This window comes from Nansenia antarctica, assembly GCF_963989245.1.
Source record: "Nansenia antarctica genome assembly, chromosome: 2".
Classification (NCBI taxonomy): domain Eukaryota; kingdom Metazoa; phylum Chordata; class Actinopteri; order Argentiniformes; family Microstomatidae; genus Nansenia; species Nansenia antarctica.
The window spans coordinates 12,038,626-12,057,250 of NC_137675.1; the positions used below are offsets into that span (position 1 = coordinate 12,038,626).

At 45.7% G+C, this 18,625-nt stretch overlaps 1 pseudogene across 1 annotated transcript; it reads left to right on the forward strand.

Annotated features, from left to right (window-relative positions):
- Nucleotides 1-478: 478 nt before the first annotated feature.
- On the forward strand, nucleotides 479-17,985 carry LOC308149809 (piwi-like protein 2; annotated as a pseudogene). The gene is made up of 15 exons: nucleotides 479-730; nucleotides 972-1,064; nucleotides 3,056-3,192; nucleotides 3,998-4,108; nucleotides 4,253-4,370; nucleotides 4,873-4,997; nucleotides 5,375-5,454; nucleotides 5,567-5,680; nucleotides 8,047-8,235; nucleotides 8,821-8,905; nucleotides 9,759-9,851; nucleotides 10,372-10,512; nucleotides 12,451-12,612; nucleotides 15,103-15,294; nucleotides 17,929-17,985. The product of its transcript is annotated as a piwi-like protein 2 (transcript).
- Nucleotides 17,986-18,625: the final 640 nt, after the last annotated feature.

Genomic DNA, 18,625 nt, shown 5'->3' on the forward strand with positions numbered 1-18,625 from the left:
TGAGAATCTACAATGTACCAAATAGTCATGAAAATAAAGGAAACGCATTGAATGAGAAGGTGTGTCCAAACTTTTGGCCTGTACTGTAAATATATATATATTTCATTCATCATATCGATGAAATCAACTATCTAGGCAAGGGGTCGGCCATAGACGGCGACCCTGGAGCAATTAGGGGTTCGGTGCCTTGCTCAAAGACACTTGACTGACCGGGGTTCGAACCGCCGACCTCGCGATCATTAACCGCCGGCTCTACCTGCTGAGCCACTGCCGCCCCTAACACTAGCTTGACAATTGTGGAAGCCCGTTCACCTATTCAAAATAAATGCACAGGATATAACAGAAAAACATTTTAGTTTTTTCGTGAAATTTAATTGACGTCGGATGCCTTTTTGTTTGGATTTTCCCCAGTAAGTAACATTAACCATTTTCTTTAAAATGTTCACTTAACAGACATTGCATGTGAGAGCCATCTGGAATGGATCCAAAGAAGCCTCAGTTCCCAGGCCACCCCAGTACTTGGCAGCAGCAGGCGAGGGGGCGTGGACGCCTGTCAGATGAGTCCGCCATAGGAAGAGGCCTGCTGACACCACCGCTGCTATATGGGAGAGGTGTGCCTTTCCCTGTGTGTGAGCCTCCTGTCGGCTTTGCCAGGGGCCTCCCCCAGCCATCCAGAAATGATGGACTTGGTCGTGCCAGAGAGCTGCTCCTCTCCACAGCTGAGCCAACGGTAGGGGTTGCAAGAGGAGCTCCCCTACTTGGCCTGGCGCCTCCTCCAAGGCAACCCCCCCCCCCGGTCAGACCATCACACACGATTTACCTGAAGAGATGCCAGGGCTGCAGGCAGAAGAGGAAGCAGTAGTGAGCCAGCAGGTTGGTGATGTTTAACGTCGGGCCGGTCGTCTGATTGGTGGTCTACTGATTATTCCCCGTAGCTCTTACAAAGTATTCTAATTGTGTGGAATTGACAGGTTAAGATGCCCACCCTCGACCTGGGATCGACTCTGGTGTCCATGTTCAGAGGAATGGGCATAGAGGCCTCGCGGGCCCGGGGAACACCGGCAGTGGGTGAGTACGGTATATTAAAGACTAGAATGAAGTGTTTTTTGAATTAATTTTATTTATATACATTTTGTTTTTGTGCGTAGTTTTTTTGTTTTGTTTTGTCTCTCACTCGAGAGTCTGGGCTGGGTGGGTGTTTAGGGGTAAAAAAAAAGAAAAAAAGAAGGTGTTCTAGTTCTCTGTTCGAACACCAAATGGGGGATAAAGAAAAAAACGGTGTTCATTTACTTATTTTGAAGTCAATTCTATAACTCGTATTTGACATTTGTATATTCTTATACCTGACTTATATGCTTCTATTCTCCAATAAAACCAAAAAAGACTAGAATGAAGTCAGGCTGGGATGTGGTTCTCTTCGACCCCCCCCCCCCAACCCAGAGTTAAAATGAGTACTCCACATTGAATAACATTTGAACATGAAATCTCCCATCTCCTAAAGTCTTTTTTTTTTTTTTACAAATATTATTATTGCAAACAATCATTAGCACGTGACAAGAAGTAATAGCAGTCTTTGTTTACATTTTTATTTTTTATTATTTTTTAAATAAAGAGGAGTGATACTAAGTTCTTTGATATGGTCTAATAGGGGATCCCAGGTAGTGTGGAAGGATTTCAGAGATCCTTTTAATGAAAATCTTAACTTCTCTATTTGAAGGCATTGTAAGACATCCCGTATCCATTGATCGTGTGTTGGTGGGGAAGCTTGCTTCCATTTGAAGAGAATAGAACGTCTAGCTAGTAGAGTAGTGAAGGCAATGACACGGCACATAGTAATGGGCATATTCTCAGATGGGGGGAGGCCGAACAGTGCAGTCCTAAAGTCTATTATTGATGTACAGAGTCATCTTCAGTAGGGCTGCCACAAACGATTATTTTCATAGTCGACTAGTCACCGATTATTTTAACGATTAGGCGACTAATCGGATCGTAAATTACAGCTTATCGCACAATTACTCAATCGCTCTTATTTAGCTATCAGCTTCTAAATTTAGCTTGAAGTTGTTAGTTGTTGTTGTAGGCATGTGCTAACTAAAAATAAAGACAATTAAAATGATTGTTCACTCAAAAATAGATATTTTAATGAACTTTGCAGATTTATTTCTGGCATCACTTGCATGTAATGTAATGTAAAGAGTAGTAGAGAGTGCAAACTGCTGAGTAAAATGAGGTAGGCTAGGCACTAGGCAACCAAAAGAATACAAAAATAAATACTTGTACAGAGTACAAAAGTTTTGCTTTCCATAGTAGAACGCGCCTTCTTAGCACTGTAACGTTAAGACAACATTTTTAGCTATTTGATAAGTATCGCTTTGATGACAACATTACAGCACATAACGTAAAATAATGTAAGAAGGCTTTTAACGTAACGATATCGTTAGCCAATAACAAGCTAACTAGCCTACCGAGACGAGCCATCGTCTTCCTCGTCATCTGCCACAACGTGCTTCCTTTTGAGATGCTCGCGCATCATAGACGTGCTGCCATGATAAGCGAGTTCAGCTTTGCAAATTGTATATTTTACATTCTTTTTTTCAACGTTGTGGTTGAAATGCTCCCACACTTTAGACGTACGAGGACGGGAAGACATTTCTCTCTGTTTGTTTTTCAGGGGACGTCACGTGTGCCCCGGATGACCGACATTGTGCATGTACATCAAAGACACTGGGAGACGCTAGCCAGTGGCAGCTTCAGGGAAGAAAAACGAATGCTTATCGCTTATTTCAGCTCCCAAAAAACATGCGACGACGTCGATTACCAAATATGTTGGCGACGATTTTGGTAATCGACTTCGTCGCGACTAGTCGACTAATCGTGGCAGCCCTAATCTTCAGTAACCAGTCAATTCTCTTGTGTCTGTGGTTGTGAGCATAAATGTGAGTTAAATGTGTAAAGACTCAACGGTACGGCTGCTTGCTGTGATTACCGTGATTATGTTCCCAAGCTCTAGAACGGATGAGACGTGTGCTGAATCCCCCTGTGGTGTTCTCTGCAGTTGTTTTTGGGTGAAGGACGGGGGGTGACTGGAGATTTCGGGGGGGCAGAGCTGCAGCCCCAGACAGCCCCGGTCAGTGTCACCAGCGGCCCGGGGGGAGACGGAGCCCCGGAGGAGGTGATGGGGAGAGGCAGCAGGTAGGGAACGGGACACGGCTGCACACGAGCTCCAGCTCTGCCTAGCCGTCGGCTGGCTAAGGCCAACGCCTCACGCTGTGTTAGTCCGGGTGACGCGTTCTACCAGCACCACTGCCTGACGTCCAAGGACCTTCATAGCGCGAGGCATTGGCCTTAGTGCAGAGTGCACCCTCCTACAGATCCCTCACTTCATTTCTGCACTTGTTTCTGTCGGAATTACCTGTAGAAAGTTTCTTGAAGTAAATGCGCAGGTAATCGTTCCGTGTGATCGTTATGCTGTATGCCCGCCTGCCGGAAATGTTACCAGCTATGTGTTGTACGTTCACACCCAATCGGGGACGGGAGGGTGTTTTAGGACGTTGATATTGGACCTGAGGTCTGTCTGTTTACAGCTTCCTCGGCCGAGGCTTTGCTTCTCAGACGGTGGGCGTTGGAAGGTCGGCGCTGCCCCTGTGGGGTGTTGGGAGAGGGCCTACTGTGCCGCCCGCTCTCCCACCTGGTCCAATGCCGTCTCCATCCTCCGCCGGTGCCCCTCCGCCGTCTCCATCCCCATCTCAAGAGGCTTCTATGCCTGCAGGTAGACCGCCGCCCAAGGCAGAGCTGAAGATGGAAGCGGCTCGGTAAGCATCCGTTCACACGGTAACAACCAATACTGTTAGCTCAGACCGTATCAGGAAGTAAGTGATATTGCTGTCATTATGCGTGTACCGCAAATTGAATTCGTCTTAGGATGCCAAGATCTAAAATGGGATGTATTGTTATTGTTATTGGTCTGTATGTGTTTGTTTTCTCTCTCTCATTGCAGTGAGCCATTGCATAAGACTGGTGTGCAAGGAACTCCACTGCCCATCGCTTCAAACCACATCACCGTCGGTTGCAAGAACGAGGCCGTCTACCAGTACCACGTCACGTTCACGTAAGCATTACGACCAAAACTAGCCTCTTGTTTATCCAATTACAGGTTATATTCAGAGGACAGCGATTAGGAGCTGAGTAAATGTAACTTTGGCCTGCTGTTGAGGAGTGAAACGTTTTTCTCAATTTTCGTCCCGCTTCACAGTCCGAACGTTGAGTCCATGGGTATGAGATTTGGCATGATGAAGGACCATCGCTCAGTCACGGGGGAGGTCGTCGCCTTCGACGGCTCAATCCTCTACCTGCCTGTGCGGATGGATGAGGTGTGTCTAATAGAGGTTTTCTATGACACCTGGCTGATTCTAATTGTGAATATGCACTTATAACAGTCTGGACGGACCTGGACAGTCTGGACAGTCTGGACGGATTGTATGGCAGCTGCTGGACTGAAAAAATCAGGTGTAGTGCTGAGGCACAAACATGTACATTTCAAGCCTGCAAACTGTGACACTTTAAATAACGTGAAACAATACTATTGTGCAATATGACAACCCTAGTCGTCTATCTGTACAGTATAGTACAGTGGATTGTGTACATAGCCTTTATTTATGTAAACCAGCTCCTTCCCTTCTTGTGATATTTTTTTTAAAGTGTTTTTTTTTTCCTTTCCTAACACCAGGGGAGCCACCCCTCCTAAATTTCGTTGTTTGGTACCTGTACTGTAGCAATGACAATAAAGTCCATTCATTCATTCATTCCATTCATTATAAGCCCTAACGAGGACAAACAGCACCCGTTCTGATGTTAACCCGCGCCCCCTTACAGGTGGTTCACCTAAAGAGCGAGAGACGGACTGACAACCAGGAGATCGACATCAAGATCCAGATGACCAAGATCCTAGCTCCCAGTTCTGATCTGTGCCTCCCGTTTTACAACATGGTGTTGAGGAGGTACGGAAAGCGCAAGCCCTTAATCCCATTCATGACCACTGCACATTGACATTTGGAGAGACCTTGTCTGGGCTTTTTTGTTTAGACAACCCCTCCTGTTGTCCTCTCTGTGGGAGCCCTGTTTGTTCTCGAAATAGAATGATTATGCTCGCTCAATAGCTTCTACAAAAAAAAAAAAATTTTTTACCCAAAGCCAGACTTAGATTTAGAAATGATCCATTTTCGGACAGCTCCTCGCCAAAGTAACTAATTATACAAATTATTATTATTAATTATTTCTATGTGTAACCATAGGAAAAAAAGGGATGTCTGTACCGAACGTTCAATTGAGCTTGATTGAATTATGTCTGTCCCGTGTGTGTGTGTGTGGGGTCAAGGGTCATGAGGATCCTGGGCCTGATCTGGTGGGGCGGAATCACTACGATCCGACCAGCGCGGTCATACTGGGGAAACACCGGTAAGTACTAGTAATGAGTTTGGACTTCAAAGAAACGCATTTTAAACTCTTTTTTTCTTTCTTTGGTGTTTTTTTCCCATGCTAACTTGCAGCTGACCCTCTGTCCCCACAGGCTGCAGGTGTGGCCAGGCTACTCCACCGCCATAAAGCGCACGGACGGAGGCCTGTACCTCGCAGTGGACGTGTCCCACAAAGTGCTGAGGAACGACTCGGTCCTGGATGTCATGTGAGCATTACCCTGCGTCTGTCACGGCCTCCCTCCCCGAAGGGGTGGTCACATTGGGCTTACCGTACGACCAGAGCGCTTGCCAAGACACAATGTGCTGCAGCGAATTGTACATGATACAACTTTTCATGGAAGTGATGCATTTTTACTCACAGTGCTTAGAATGTTCATCCACATTTAAACACACATTAGATAGATAGATAGATAGATAGACTTTATTTGTCATTGTTACAGTACAGGTACCAAACAACGAAATTTAGGAGGGGAGGCTCCCCTGGTGTTTAGGAAAGGAAAAAGAAACACATTTTGGAAAAAGCATAGATGCATAAAATCACAAGAAGGTAAGGAGCTGGTTTACATCAATAGAGGCTATGTACACAATCCACTGTACTATACTGCACAGATAGTCAACTAGGGTTGTCATATTTCACAAGAAAGTATTTTTTCACATTTTTTTAAAGTGTCACAGTTTGCAGGCTTGAAAATGTACATGTTTGTGCCTCAGCACTAGCTGCCATACAATCCGTCCGGACTTGTCCTGGGCCCAGAACTTAGGCCTTTTCTGTGTTCAGGGCCTTGACGGCCCTGTGGTAGAAGCTGTCCTTCAGTCTGTTTGTCTTAGCGGCCGGGGTCCTGTACCTCCTGTTCGAGGGCAGCTTGACAAAGTGTTCGTGCCCAGGGTGGGTCGGGTCCTTGGAGATCTTGGAGGCCCTCCTGAGACAGCGTGTTTTGTACAGCTCCTCCAGAGAGGGGAGGGTGGCGCCGGTGATCCCCTGTGCTGTTCTCACGACTCTCTGTAGATCGCTTCTCTCCGCTGCCGTGCAGCTGTGGTACCAGTTGGAGATGCCGAAGGTGAGGATGCTCTCCACTGCGCCGTGGTAGAAGGCCACCAGCATCTCCTGCTTGCTGTGTTGTTTCTTGAGGCATCTCAGGGTGTATAGCCGCTGTTGTGCCCTCTTGATGGTGCCTTTAGTGTTGTCCTTCCAGGCCAGGTCATCCCGCATGATGTGTCCCAGGAAACGGAGGTTTGAGACCATCTCCACGCTCTCTCCGTCGATGAGCAGGGGCAGGATCTCGGACTTTTTCCTCCTGAAGTCTACGATGAATTCCTGGGTCTTTGACTTGTTTAGCAGCAGGTTGTTTACCTTGCACAGCTTGCTAAATTGCTCTACCTCATCCCTGTACGCCGCCTCGTCCCCCCCCGAGATACATCCCACCACGGTGGTGTCGTCTGCAAACTTTACGATGTAGTTGCTGGGGTGGATGGGGGTGAAGTCGTGGGTGTAGAGGTTGTAGAGGATGGGGCTTAGCACGCAGCCCTGGGGTGACCCAGTGCTGAGGCTGAGGGCTGTGGAGGTGTGGGGGCCCACCCGCACCCTCTGGGGGCGGTCGGTCAGGAAGTCCTTGATCCACGCACATATAGAGTGTGATAGACCCAGGTCTAGTAGTTTGGTCACTAGCCTGTCTGGAAGGATGGTGTTAAAGGCGGAGCTGAAGTCCACGAAGAGCAGTCTCGCGTAGCTGTTTCCCCTCTCCAGGTGGGATAGAGTGGCGTGGAGAGTCGTCGCTATGGCGTCCTCTGTGGACCTGTGGGCTCTGTAGGCGAACTGGTATGGATCCAGGTTGGGCGGGAGGCGTGTGAGTAAGTGGGCCCGGACTAGTTTCTCGAAGCACTTCATGATGATTGGTGTGAGTGCCACCGGGCGGTAGTCGTTTAGGCAGCTCACCGTGCTTTTCTTCGGGACTGGGATGATAGTTGAGGTTTTCAGGCAGGGTGGGACGGTGGCCTGGGACAGGGACTGGTTAAAGATGTTGGTGAAAACCCCGGCCAGCTGGTCGGCGCAGTCTCTCAGCACCCGTCCCAGGACGCCATCCGGCCCCGAGGCTTTCCTGGGGTCCACCGCCTTCAGTACGCGTCTCACCTCGTGCTCTGTGAGGGTGAGGCTGCTGAGAGCTGGAGAGAGTGGTGTCTGTGTTGTGGTTACCTCCGTTCGCCCCTCGTCGAACCGGGCGTAGAAGGTGTTCAGCTTTCCCGCCAGCAGGGGGTCGTCCTCTGCGGCTGTGAGCCTGTTGGCTCTGAAGTTTGTCATCTGCTGAACCCCCTGCCACATTATGCCACATTATGCCTTGTCCCTGGGCATACAGACCACACAGTCTTGGCACATTCACTGATACTCATATATACTCACTTCATATATATGTTTAAACACAGGCATCATTTTCAATCTGTGCAGTGAGACAAAGTCCTTGGCTTCAACCACTTTAAGCCCACCTACGGGGCTTGTAGCTTGTAGATAGACTGACAGGTGGATGCGGTAAGACAGTGAGCGGTGACAGGGGGACTCATGGGCCCTTCTGCTTTGAAGGAACGTGATCTTCCAGCAGAGCAGAGAGAGCTTCCAGGACGAGTGCACCAAGGAGTTGATAGGCAGCATCGTCATCACCCGCTACAACAACCGCACCTACCGCATCGACGACATCGTGTGGAGCAAGTCCCCCAAAGACACCTTCACTATGGCCAACGGTTCCCAGATCAGCTTTGTGGACTACTACAGGTAGGTCTGACTGTTCCCAGATCAGCTTTGTGGACTACTACAGGTAGGTCTGATGGTTCAGAGATCAGCTTTGTGGTCTATACAGGTAGGTCTGACTGTTCCCAGATCAGCTTTGTGGTCTATACAGGTAGGTCTGACTGTTCCCAGATCAGCTTTGTGGACTACTACAGGTAGGTCTGATGGTTCAGAGATCAGCTTTGTGGTCTATACAGGTAGGTCTGACTGTTCCCAGATCAGCTTTGTGGTCTATACAGGTAGGTCTGATGGTTCAGAGATCAGCTTTGGAAGGACGAGTGCCATGCCACGTTTGAATAAAGTGTTTTTCTTTTAAAATTATTTTTAATATATTTTTAATGTCCATCAATCAAGCTTTATTTATATAGAGCCTTTCGTGCAATACAAGGGGCTTAACAGTAAAATGGAAATACGACAATACAATTCTAATACACAATAAAGTAAACATGAACAACAATACAATTAAACTACAGCAATACAGTCAAAATGAACAATACTACAATTAAATGCAGCAATAAAAATAAATAGTCTAGTGTATATTCTAACCTGCTTTGCTTCTTATCTCAACAGCAAAAACTATGGCATCACTGTAAAAGAGGGAGACCAACCCATGCTGGTCCACCGCCCAAAGGAAAGGTCCAAGCCCGGAGAAAAGGTCAAACTATCGTCCTAGTTCACATGAAATGCAAAGAAGGGCACTAGATTTCTGTACCTCAATGCAGCTGTTGTTATTGTGCTGCATACTCATGGTGTGCAATATTCATCTCAAACTAGGATTTAATTTTTTAATTAATTAATTTTGCCATTTAGCAGACGCTTTTAATCCAAAGCGATTTACAATTACGAATTACAGGGACATTCCCCCTGGAGTAACTGAGGGCTAAGTGCCTTACTCAAGGGCACACTAGTAGTGGTGTGGTTTCAGGCGGGATTTGAACTCACAACCTTCCGATCACAAGTCCAACTCACTATCCACTAGACCACCACTACCCATCAGGATTTGGATCACAACATCTAGACTTTATACAGGACTCGTCTAAATTCTTAAAAATCAATGCCACCTACTGGCTGTGCTGAGTATTGAACGTCATTTCAGCATGTGTGGGCTTTTCATACCTCTATTGTACGCAGGACTACGCCGTATACCCACTATAGCACTATAGGAAAGGCCAAGGATTTCCGTATACCCACTTAAAAATGTGTGAGGATACGTAACAGCGTTTTGTGACAGAACTTTCACACTTTCATTCATAAAATTCACCCCGTCTGTGTTATGGGGAGAAATGCGACCTGAAATATGTCAAAATGCAGCACTATCATGCACAGATCAGCCTTATAACATGTAATGTTAGATATATAACGTTAGACAGAGAGCGCAGATTTATTTATGGCGTTCCGGAATGAACGATATGAGGCTGGGAGGGAAAAATCACAGTATACCCACTAGAAAAAAACTAGACTACACCACTGGTGCTAGATAATGTTACGGGAACCTATGTGTCTTACAGCAAGTCATAACCCGCGAGATCCTCCTCCTGCCCGAACTGTCCTTCATGACGGGGATCCCTGACAGGATGAGAAAGGACTTCCGGGCCATGAAGGTAAAGTCGTCGTGTCAGCCGCTCAGGCTCCGCCTGGGGTGATGTCCCTTGACCTCCACCGTTCATGAAGCCCTGTTCTTTTTTTTCTTTTTTTTCCTCACTTGAGTTTTTATTGGGTTTCAGCATAGACATGGACAGAACATCATATCTCCATCTTAAATGGTAAAACAAAGGGTAAAGAAACAAAGCATGGCCCCTCAACAGAGGGGTAAAAAAGTGAAAAGGAAAAGAAAAAGAAAAGTAAGAAAAAAGGGAGAAAATAAGAAGTCTGGAGGTGTTTCAATAAACATGTTACTGGTAATATATTCTGAATGGGTATTAAATTAGAAGATGTCACGTTTCATATACATTTTTCCCCAGTATTTTTCAAATATATTGATTTTGAGTCTCAAAAGGTATGTCATCTTTTCCATAACAAAAATGTCTCAGACAATTTCCAGCTACTGTTCCTGTATGAAGCCCTGTTCTTAACACAGTCATTGACGGTAACAGTAACTCGGCCTTGCTTTTGTGTACCTAGGACCTGACCATGCACATCAACGTGAACGCTGAGCAGCACACCCATTCACTGAAGCAGCTCCTGAAGCACATCAACACTAACCAGGAAGCCGAGACAGAGCTGGCTCGCTGGGGGCTGGACGTCAGCCAGGACATCCTGGTGGTGAGACCTCCACACACACACACACACACACACACACACACACACACACACACACACACACACACACACACAACCTCCTTACTCTCTGGCCCTTCTGTCATTCTCTCTCTTCTGTCACTCTACTGTTTCTCTGTCGTTACCTGTAACTGTCTGTTCACCAAGCACAAAAAGCTGTACTCCACAACCTTTCTAGAATCTATAAAGCGTAATGCCTTATTCAGGGTTCCCGCGCTGGTCTTAAAAAGCCTTAAAGTCTAAAATCCAACAAAGTTAGTTATTCAGTTATTCGGTCTAAAAATGAGGTACTAACTAAGTCTTAAAAATGAGATCCTGCAAGGAAATCAGTCCGACCACATCTATTTATGCAGAAATTAATCAAGCTGGCACCAAAAAAAAATCCAATTCGCTTCCTTTTTTGTCTGTATGGCAGTGAAATCCCTAATTTCATCACCTCGAGGATGACAAAAAGCGATCATATGGTGTTGCGAATAGGTCTAAAATTCTATTTAAAGAGGTCTCTAAAAAGGTCTTAAATTTGACTTGTAGGAACTCTGTCTAGGCCTAAATGAAGAAGGATCCTTAGAAAAGTGAAGGAACTGATGTAGATGAGAGGAGGGGAAAACTCCTCCCCTAAAGTGGCTTGTTAGAGGGCTGTCCTCCTTAATCAACTAAAAGCAGTCTACAGCGAGAAGGGTAAGAGCTATTCTCAAGAGTCCCTCCCCGCTGATGATGGACAGAGGACTTTCTGACATCTCCTAATGGATCAGGACAGCTGCTGAAACACAAACACCTAACGAGTTACAGAGGACTCTACGGTGAAGGCGAAAGAGCGTTTATGCATAGCCCCTGACTCCTAATCCTTCATGCACATATGCACAAATCCACAACCTTGTTTTACGAGCACCTGGGACTGATTTCCCACTTGAAACATTTAATGCACACAAACTCGCGACGAGCACCAATGTCGATCATTCGATACGCTATCGATATGAGTCAATATCGATATGAGAGTGGTATATCACGAATATAACTCTCTCCTTCCTCTTTATTATCATGTAAACATTGTTGGTCGCAAGAGTGCATGAACATTTCCCCGGCCAGTCAGTCATTAAGCTCACAGAACAGACGTACGTAACCGACTGGTAGAAATACAAATGTAAGTTGATTCCTTTGGTGTTCAAAATGTATCCTATTTGCAAAGATGGGAGGTCTAGCTTTCTAGCAAACTTGAAAAACTGCACACATACACTGGCTCCCCGCTGGTGGAATGAGCTTCCCACGGCTGTCAGAACTGCAGAGTCACTACCCATCTTCCGTCGTAGACTGAAGACCCATCTCTTCAGGTTACACCTTAACTGCTCCTCCTGAGACATCTACTGCCCCCCAGCACTGCGTCTCCTGAAGACACCCGCTTTTCCCCTCTACTGTGTCCCCTAAAAACTTCTATTGACCCCGTTGTACTGTTTCTCTGTTTCTCCAGTGTCTATATAAAAAAAAAAACGTAAGAAAAACCGAGGTTTAGAAGAAGGTGATAGAAGAAGGTTTTCCTTCTATCAATGGCCCCGGGCCTGAGCTGGATTACTCTTCCTGCTACGACTGGTGGATTGATGATTCACTTGCTTAGTCAAATGTATTGATTGTAAGTCGCTTTGGAATAAGCCGTCTGCTAAATGCCAAAAATGTAAGAAATGTAAATGTAAAAAGCATGTGAGGTCTTTAGCTGTTGTCAGCAATGGGCTGCGACTTGCTACCGAAGCACGACTTGCTACCGAAGCACGACTTGCACTATAAACTAGAAATGTTTTGTTCTAACTAAGTAAGCACCGGCTGAGGAAATGCAACTACAATGATGGACACTGACATGGAAAGTTTCTATCACTAACACAGACCCTGAACCTTCTCTTTGACCGATTTTAACACTTCTCTTTTTTGCGTCAGGCTACAGGAAGATCTCTGCCCTTGGAGACCATCTGTCTGCAGTCTGCATCCTTCGTCACGGGCGCTGACGTCAACTGGTCCAGGGAGATTGTCAGGGACGCTTCCATCAGCTGCTATCCTGCCAAGGGACTGACTTGTGCATGCGCCGCGATCTTTATCAGAGTTGATTAAAGATGCTCCGTGCCGCCGCGATACGTGGACCCCTCAAACTTTTAATCGACAAAACAAGAGAAATTTAAAACAGCCTGAGGGCCTCCCTGTCACACAAATGTTTTTTTGTTTTTTGGGCTTTCTGAGCGGCAACTCACTCAGCCTGATTAATTGTGTCTGTATCGCTCTCTCTCCTCATTTCATGCTGTCGAGGGCAAATTTCCATTACCGTGTGTGAGTGGTTGGTTTCTTCAGGCTTCACTGATTGCCTGGAGCTATGTCTACCTCTCGGGTTATCTTGGTTGTCAAATGTAGAACAGCCATCAGGTGAGATGTTTATATACAAGTACGTCCTCCTGTCTCACCTGCACTTTTTTATTGCCACCGTTTACAGGTTATTTTTTTCTGAGTGGGGCAGTCCCACTCATATTTGTCATTTCATTGGACAGAGATAGTGAAGACAGACAGGAGAGTAAGGAGAAGAAGGGTATGTCAGCAGGGCATGGGTCTGATTCGAACCCAGGCCGACATGGGCGTATGTGTGCACTGTAGAACTGTGGTGCTACTCCCCAGGCCACTTTTTTGTCTTGTTCAATGTATTATTTGTTTCAAATAAGATAGAAAAAGTGTAGAGTGTACCCCCCAGGGCTGCGTGCTAAGCCCCATCCTCTACAACCTCTACACCTACGACTTCACCCCCGTCCACCCCAGCAACTCCATCGTAAAGTTTGCAGACGACACCACCGTGGTGGGCTGCATCTCGGGGGGGGACGAGGCGGCGTACAGGGATGAGGTGGAGCAGCTGGGCAAGCTGTGCAAGGTTAACAACCTGCTGCTGAACCAGTCAAAGACCCAGGAAATCATCGTGGACTTCAGGAGGAAAAAATCTGAGGTCCAGCCCCTGCTCGTCGATGGAGGGAGCGTGGAGAGAGTCTCAACCCTCCGATTCCTGGGGGTGCACATACAGGATGACCTGTCCTGGAAGATCAACACAGCAGCCATCATCAAGAAGGCACAACAGCGGCTCTACTTCCTGAGAGTCCTCAGGAAAGACCACATCGGACAGGAGATGCTGGTGACCTTCTACCGCTGCGCAATGGAGAGCATCCTCACCTACTGCATCTGCGTGTGGTTCTCCAGCTGCACAGCCGCAGAGAGGAATGCGCTACAGAGAGTCGTGAGATCGGCCCAGAAGATCACCGGCGCCCCCCTCCCCTCTCTGGAAGAGCTGTACAACACACGCTGCCTCAGGAAGGCCTCCAAGATCTCCAGAGACCCATCCCACCCTGGGTACGAACACTTTCCTCGGCTGCCCTCGGACAGGCGGTTCAGGACCATGTTCGCAAGGACAAACAGACTGAAGCTCAGCTTCTACCCCAGGGCCATTCAGGCCCTGAACACAGCAAAGACCTAGGTTCTAGGCCCTGGACAATCTAGACCAGCGGTTCCCAACCTTTTAGGACTCACGGCCCACTTTACCGATATGTCCAGTATTCGCGGCCCACTCAGCAGCGCGCGATTTTTTTTCCCGCGTGCACGCGCATGAAACGCGCACGAGCGCTCAAAACAATGACGGAATTTGACCAAAAACTAGAGGGAGCGTGGCAAAAAAATTAAAAATAAATAGCGGTTAAACCATTAAAGCCGAGCAGTGATGTTTTATATAGCAGGTGATCAAATACCAAGATCGTAAATGTTGTATGTGTTCAATATTTACAACCAAACATCCTTATGTGTGTGGGCAACTCCCGACTCCCGACTAGGGTTGCCAGATGGGCTCGGGTTTTTTTGGTAGAATTAGCGGTTTTAGACTGTGGTTAGGGTGGAAAATGTTGATCCCATCTGGCAACCCTGTTCGCGAGTCCGGGATGGAATGTAGCCAATCAAGAAGCGATGGAAATATCGGCGCACACCACACACAATACGATCAAGGCTGTTCAATCCAAGATTTTTTATCTTTTTAAAATTAAAACGTTTTTGTAACAAAAAAACGTCAATAATTATTATTTTTTGCCCATGATTTGGTGGCCCACTTGCAGTACTCTCGCGGACCACCGCGGCCCACAGGTTGGGAACCGCTGATCTAGACAATTTGATGGCAGCTACTAGATTGAAATCAAGTGCAACACTGAAACACAACTGTGAACATTTCAAACCTGCAAACTGCGACACTTTAAATGAATGTGCAATAACACTATGTGCAATATGACAACGCTCGGGTACATAAGGTTCAGAGATAGGAAATGTTAGAATAGGTATAGCATAGCATAGAGTACAGCACTGTGTTTTATTTGTATAGTATAGTATAGTGGATAGTGTACATAGCCTTTATTTATGTAAACCAGCTCTTTTCCCTTCTTGTTTTTAGTTTTTTTTCCTAGCACCAGGGGAGCCCCCCCTCCCAAATTTCGTTGTTTGGTACCTGTACTATATCAATGACAATAAAGACCATTCATTCATTCATTCATTCATCCTGCCCCATCCTGCCCCATCCCTTCCCAGAGGGCTTTGCAGGAGCAGCAGGAGCCTAGGCTGGACATGAGCCTGAGGAGGAAGTGTCTGGAGGTCAAACTGTCTCACTTCCCCGGCCTGGTGCTCCAGTCCTACCGTGCAGCCAGCCAGCCTATCAGAGAGGTTCCCTCCACCAACCAGATCATCAGAGATGTTCCGTCCACCAACCAGATCATCAGGGAGGTTCCCTCCACCAACCAGATCATCAGAGAGGTTCCCTCCACCAACCAGATCATCAGGAAGGTTCCCTCCACCAACCAGATCATCAGGGAGGTTCCCTCCACCAACCAGATCATTAGGAAGGTTCCCTCCACCAACCAGATCATCAGGCAGGTTCCCTTAGCCAGCCAGCCTATCAGCAAGCCAGCAGCTCTCCTCAGGAGGAAGGTATCGTTGTCGTTTATGACCCAGGATGCTTTGAGGCACCTGCAGCATGTCCAGGAAGAACCCACCCATGGACAAAAGCTCTCATTTGAGTGAGGATGCTGCAGTCATGGCTGATGTATTAAGCATTACATTTTGGATACAGTGGAAGATGTATACATTAAACTGTCTATCTTTCTCTACATATTTCTACATTTTGTGTTCCTGAGCTCATTGTTGACTCCATGTATGGGACTTGGTCCCCTGTCTTCCATATCATTTGCAGCTTGTGTTTTCTATAATAGCGTGTTATTATTATTATTATTATTATTATTATTATTATTATTACTATTATTAGGTGGGCTTTTTATTACTCATACTTATTCTTATTATTCAAATTCATTCGATTTCTGAGGCATGCTACTCCTCCTACAGCCTTTAAGTCTAACTTGAGTTGCTTACATTTGTATTTTTCAAACTCATTATACTTTTTAAAATATATATATTTTTGTATCTCAAAAACGTGTATTTTTTAACATGGTGAAATGTGTGACTGTTGTTGCTAGGCTACCAGAGCAGTGCCTTAGCTGGCAAAGTACAGTACCAGTCAAAGGTTTGGACACACTTCCCCATTACACACTTCCCCAAATAAATAAATGATTAAATAAAGTTTAGGGCCTATGTTGACGCCAAAGGTTTCAAGACAATAACATTCTATTATAGATTCCAGAATAGAATGTATTAGAATGTATCAGTATTACTTTGAGCTTTATTATACAGCATATGTGACAGCAGCTGGTGAAAACAGGAACAAGTTGGCAACCAATCAAAATGTTCAGACTTTTATTCAGAAAAACTTCAACATTGTTGAAAATCAGTGACACACTCGCTAGTCAAGCCAAAATATTGCAATGCAATGGATTCTGTGAGTAATCCCCACTACTCTATACTAACTAGGTAGTAGTGGGGATTACTCATTGAATCCATTGCATTGCAATATTTTGGCTTGACTAGCGATTAAACTGAGATCGTTATGGGTCTGTTTGCTGCCATCTAGTGGATCTAAGCTGATCTTCTACTTTCACTCCCTACCAGCCTCTCTCATTCTCTCTCTTTCTATGTCCTCTACCCCTAGCTAACAATGATCCGATTTTGACCTCCACCAGCCACCACTGCTCCTGTATAGTCAGACACAACTGGAGAGTGAACCTATTTCACCCCAACCTCAATATCTAGTCAATACAAGTCTCTGTCTTTATTACCATAAGTAGTAAAGTATATCTGTACTCGGTCCCACTAAGTATCTGTACTTGGCTCCCAATCAAGCACCGACATAAGTGGTGTGTTATTATGACATCATCTTTCAGAGAGAACAGCTGGAGGCCTTATCACATTCTTATCATGTTTTACTGTGTCTCCAGTACCATCTTCAATCATCTTTTCAGAGTTCTGCTCTTACCACACATCTTATCTTTGGTTGATGGAGATGTCTGGCTGTCTCTGTGAGGTCAGGTGAGGTGACATCACTGGTTTGATAATCACCCATAATCATCTCAACTTTATTGATTCCAAAGGTGCTGTGATAGACAGTAGTAACCACAGCCATACTGTCTCTCTCTCCACTCACATTTTAGATTATTCTCCCCTAAAATATTTAGTCATTTGTTTTCTCTTGATGGACACGCCAACATGCTCTCCTTTTCCTCCCACTGACTTTGAATGGAAGAATAGCAAAGCCCTGGTCTCGAGATGAATATGTTAAAATTCCACAGTGAATTTGTGTCTCATTTCACAATTTCATAATTTCCTCAACTCCTACCATACTAAAACGCCGACTGCGTCCTTCTTGCCTTCTTGCCCAACATCAGTGCCCGACCTCATTAATGCTCTTGTGGCTGAATGGCAAATCCCCGCAACCATATTCTAAAATCTAGTAGAAAGTCTTCCCAGAACAGTGTAAGCTGTTATAGCAGCAAAGGTGGGACCAACTCCATATTAATGCCCAATGGTTTTGGAATGAGAAGTTCAACAAGCACATATGGGTGTGATGTTCGGGTGTCCCAATACTTTTGTTCATATAGTGTATAACTGTATAGTAAAATTATTGCATTTACAGTCATCGAAAGTCTGTTCTTCTTTCCCCAAAATAAATAAAATAAGAGATGGAAGAAACACAGCCATCAAGTAGATATGTGTCACTCTTTTTATTTTCATTTCACTGAACATTTCAACCAAGGACCATAGAGCTAATCAAAGATGGTTGACTTACAGTATCAAAGATGTCTAACATATTTAGAGTTTTGAGAGTTCATTTAACATTTTTAGAGTTAATTTAGACCAGAGCAGAGGGTGCTCTAACTGCTCAGTTAGCCACATCCACATCTTCCGTGCGGGAGACCACCACTCCGTCAACGATCTCCTCGACCACCGTCCTCACTCTCGTGGTCTTCACAGGCTCAGCTGAAGAGGAGACCAAAGAGAACCATTAGAACCGTAAGCATTCTGGAATGATCCTCAGATTCCCAACAAAAAGTCAAACGCATTCTAGAATAATCCTACAAATTCCAAACAAATACATTCAATGGATTCTAGAATGATCTCCCTATTCCAACAATAGTCCTAGGGGTTGTAGATTGAGCCCCGATTCCGAGTCCTTTCCATGATTATGGAAAACAAGAGAGAACAGGGTGTCATCTGCTTACCTTTGATTACGACGACCGGGGCCCTTTTTACCTCCCTTTTTACCTCCCTTTTTACCTCCACCACCATAGATCTCCTGTGGGACAGAAGACAGCGTGTGTTTATGTATATTCGCATTAAAAAGACTCTTTATTGATGTATTCACCTCTCTGCTTAGTAACAGTCTTTCATGCCCAATTCCAACTCAACCCCTGGCCCCTACATCGAGTACTTGTTGCAGATTCTCATAGAATTGGATAGGTATTAGCGATAATATCTCTGTATCGCCATATTATGGTTACTGATCCATGTTGCTGCTGGAAAGGCTGGGTGGATTTTCTTTCTTTTTTTTGGCCATATTGCAATCTATCGAGTCGTTTTAGATTTGACAAAAAGCGCTGGTGTAGAATGTGAAATTGTCCATGAAAGTATCTTCTCCATCCCTCCCTCCCTCCCTCCCGCTCCTCCTCCC